The sequence below is a fragment of the Ctenopharyngodon idella genome, chromosome 10, assembly GCF_019924925.1.
Source record: "Ctenopharyngodon idella isolate HZGC_01 chromosome 10, HZGC01, whole genome shotgun sequence".
NCBI classification, from domain to species: Eukaryota; Metazoa; Chordata; class Actinopteri; order Cypriniformes; family Xenocyprididae; genus Ctenopharyngodon; species Ctenopharyngodon idella.
This window is the reverse complement of record NC_067229.1, coordinates 2450001-2454184: the sequence shown is the minus strand read 5'-3', so window position 1 is coordinate 2454184 and position 4184 is coordinate 2450001. Positions and strand designations below refer to the sequence as shown.

The window sequence follows — 4184 nt, the reverse complement described above, 5'->3', positions numbered from 1 at the left end:
GTATGCACAGTAGTACTAGTATACGTAATAGTATAGTAGTATGCTAGTCTGAACCAGCATTAAAAAAAACAGCCAAAAGCCAAGACATAAACAAAATTTTATTAAAAGTGGCAGGTCACAGTATTTGTACTATACATACTATATACTGCAAGAATAGTATGTAGTACTAGTCACAGTATGCTAGAATGCTATTCTGAACCAGTATTTAATCATAAAAAAGTTAAGATATTAACAAACAAAATTTGCTTACAAATGGCAGATCACAGTATACATAGTACATACTGCAAGAACAGTATGTAGTACTAGTCACAGTATACATAATAGTACAGAAGAATGCTATTCTGAACCAGCATTTACACATAGAAGCAAAAGTCAAGACATTTTTTAAACAAAATCTCTCAAAAATGGCAGGTCACAGTATTCATACTACATACTGAAAGAATAGTACAGTAGTACTAGTCACAGCTATACATAATAGTATAGTAGTATGCTATTCTAATCCAGCATTTAAACAAATAGCCCAAAAGTCAAGACATTAACAAAAAGATTTTGTTGTATTTATACTATACATACTGCAGGAATAGTATAGTATGTAGTACTAGTTACAGTATACATAATAGTATGGTATACTGCTATTCTGAACCAGCATTTAAACAAACAGCCAAAAGTCATGACATTAACAAAATCTGCTCAAAAATGGAAGGCCATAGTATACATAGTACATACTGCAAGAACAGTATGCAGTACTAATCACAGTATACATAATAGTATGGAAGAGTGCTATTCTGAACCAGCAACAAACAACCAAGAATCAAGACATTTTTAAACAAAATCTGCTCAAAAATGGCAGGTCACAGTATACATACTACTGAAAGAATAGTATATACAGTAGTACTAGTATACATAATAGAATAGTAGTATGCTATTCTGCATATTATTTGCTTAAAAATGGCAGGCCAAAGTATTCATACTATGCACATACTACTAACTACACATACTGCAAGATTAGTATGTAATTATGTAGTCACAGTATACATTGGTTGAATGCTATTCTGAACCAGTATTTAAACAAATTTTGCTTGTGGTGTCTTATATATTTTAGAATAATGCTATCTAATGTTCTGAGGTGGATTTTGTATATTTTCTATAGGCTTGACGGGTCAGAACATACTATCCATCTGCAGATGTAGGAAAACTTCAGGACAAGTGCAAACCTCAGCCCAGGAGATCCATCACCAAACAGATGCGCTTGTCACGGGATGTATGAATGGATGAACGAATAGGAAAGCCTGTTTATCAGGCTTCCTCCACATTTCCAGAGCACAGGCAATAAATCTGACCATGTCAAAACGGCGCGCCCACGTTCATGGACAAGCTCTGCACGTTGGTGAGAATCAACCCACAGAAACCTGAAGAGAACAATTCTCTGAAACATTACATAACACCATTTTTTTCACTCCAAATAGCCAAATACTGCCAGCAATTCTGGTAAATTGGATGCTAAAGTGAATTAGAAGTGTACATTCAAGTCCTACAGCTGTTATACGTTGGCAGAAACACTAGTTTTCTGTCAAAGTTCAAATTATAACTTGCCAAACTAAGCTATTCAATTAACAGTGTAGTTTAAAATTGTAGATAGAGTCAAACAACCCTTTAAACAGTAGTTAGCCACACTTACTGTACAAGCGATTTACAAAATGTGCTAACTGCAATAACGCTACAAACAAAAAACTAGCTATGTACCTTCATTGCAGTTAGCTAATTTTTGTAAGTAGCTATATACACCTTAATTTCAGGAAGCTAGTTTTTGCAAGTATAATTTCAGTTAGCTAGTTTTTGCAAGTAGCTACATACACCTTAATATCAGTTAGCTAGTTTTCGTAAGTAGCTATATACACCTTAATTTCAGTTAGCTAGTTTTCGTGAGTAGCTATATATACCTTTATTTCAGTTAGCTAGTTTTTGCAAGTAGCTATGCACCTTAATTTCAGTTAGCTAGTTTTTGCAAGTATAATTTCAGTTAGCTAGTTTTTGCAAGTAGCTATACACCTTAATTTCAGTTAGCTAGTTTTTGCAAGTAGCTATATACACCTTAATTTCAGTTAGCTAGTTTTTGTAAGTAGCTATATACACCTTAATTTCAGTTAGCTAGTTTTCGTGAGTAGCTATATACACCTTAATTTCAGTTAGCTAGTTTTTGCAAGTAGCTATATACACCTTAATTTCAGTTAGCTAGTTTTTGTAAGTAGCTATATACACCTTAATTTCAGTTAGCTAGTTTGTGTAAGTAGCTATATACACCTTAATTTCAGTTAGCTAGTTTTTGCAAGTAGCTTTATACACCTTAATTTCAGTTAGCTAGTTTTCGTAAATAGCTATATACACCTTAATTTCAGTTAGCTAGTTTTTGTAAGTAGCTATATACACCTTAATTTCAGTTAGCTAGTTTTTGCAAGTAGCTATATACACCTTAATTTCAGTTAGCTAGTTTTCGTAAGTAGCTATATACACCTTAATTGCAGTTAGCTAGTTTTTGCAAGTATAATTTCAGTTAGCTAGTTTTTGCAAGTACCTATATACACCTTAATTTCAGTTAGCTAGTTTTTGTAGCTATATACACCTTAATTTCAGTTAGCTAGTTTTTGCAAGTAGCTATATACACCTTAATTGCAGTTAGCTAGTTTTTGCAAGTATAATTTCAGTTAGCTAGTTTTTGCAAGTAGCTGTATACACCTTAATTTCAGTAAGCTAGTTTCTGCAAGTATAATTTCAGTTAGCTAGTTTTTGTAAGTAGCTATATACACCTTAATTTCAGTTAGCTAGTTTTTGCAAGTAGCTATATACACCTTAATTTCAGTTAGCTAGTTTTCGTAAGTAGCTATATACACCTTAATTGCAGTTAGCTAGTTTTTGCAAGTATAATTTCAGTTAGCTAGTTTTTGCAAGTACCTATATACACCTTAATTTCAGTTAGCTAGTTTTTGTAGCTATATACACCTTAATTTCAGTTAGCTAGTTTTTGCAAGTAGCTATATACACCTTAATTGCAGTTAGCTAGTTTTTGCAAGTATAATTTCAGTTAGCTAGTTTTTGCAAGTATAATTTTAGTTAGCTAGTTTTTGCAAGTAGCTATATACACCTTAATTGCAGTTAGCTAGTTTTTGCAAGTATAATTTCAGTTAGCTAGTTTTTGCAAGTACCTATATACACCTTAATTTCAGTTAGCTAGTTTTTGTAGCTATATACACCTTAATTTCAGTTAGCTAGTTTTTGCAAGTAGCTATATACACCTTAATTGCAGTTAGCTAGTTTTTGCAAGTATAATTTCAGTTAGCTAGTTTTTGCAAGTATAATTTTAGTTAGCTAGTTTTTGCAAGTACCTATATACACCTTAATTTCAGTTAGCTAGTTTTTGTAGCTATATACACCTTAATTTCAGTTAGCTAGTTTTTGCAAGTAGCTATATACACCTTAATTTCAGTAAGCTAGTTTCTGCAAGTATAATTTCAGTTAGCTAGTTTTTGCAAGTATACTATACACCTTAATTTCAGTTAGCTGGTTTTTGTAAGTAACAAATGTACCTTCATTGCAGTTAGCTATTTTTTTGCTAGTAGCCTGTAGTGCTAACTGCTTTTTAAAGAGTATAAACTACTTTAAATGGAATAGCTATGTATCTTTTTGGCAGTTATCTAGTTTTTTCCTAGTAGCTTTCAGTGTAGCTAACTGCTTTTTACATGATTAGCTTAACTGTAGCTACCATTTAAACAGATTTAAATCGAGTAGCTTGTATTTGTTTTAAATGCAATCAGAGCAGCGCTACAACGTCACATCCGAACATTTACACTAGAAAAAAAATTAATAAACTCTTGTTAAATCCAAAACAGTGACATTTGGCTAAAGATTTAACAACATAAAATGTTGTACACTGCTATAATAAATAGATTTATCCAACTAGATCTGCTAAAAGAAAGGCTAGCCAACTTGCTAACCTGTTCTAACTTACTGTATATATTGGCAACAGTTTACTGAAACAGTATGGATCAGCATTTCAATGATTATTAGGCATTTTTAGTTCAATTTTGTGCAATATTGCCTATTGACTTTTAACAAGACAATAAAATGAGTGAAATAAATCAGCATATCAGCACATCTTTCATGGTGAGTGGTGAAGCATGGAATAGTTT

The 4184-nt window shown here is 32.2% G+C and overlaps 1 protein-coding gene across 1 annotated transcript in view; it reads right to left on the bottom strand.

Moving 5' to 3' along the window:
• Positions 1-4151: 4151 nt before the first annotated feature.
• The window catches only part of timm44 (translocase of inner mitochondrial membrane 44 homolog (yeast)), a 7942-nt gene continuing 7909 nt past the window's right edge, over positions 4152-4184 (bottom strand). The window contains exon 13 of the mRNA XM_051910744.1: positions 4152-4184. This exon is cut by the window's right edge and continues 842 nt beyond it. The gene's annotated coding sequence lies outside the window, so the exon portion shown is untranslated.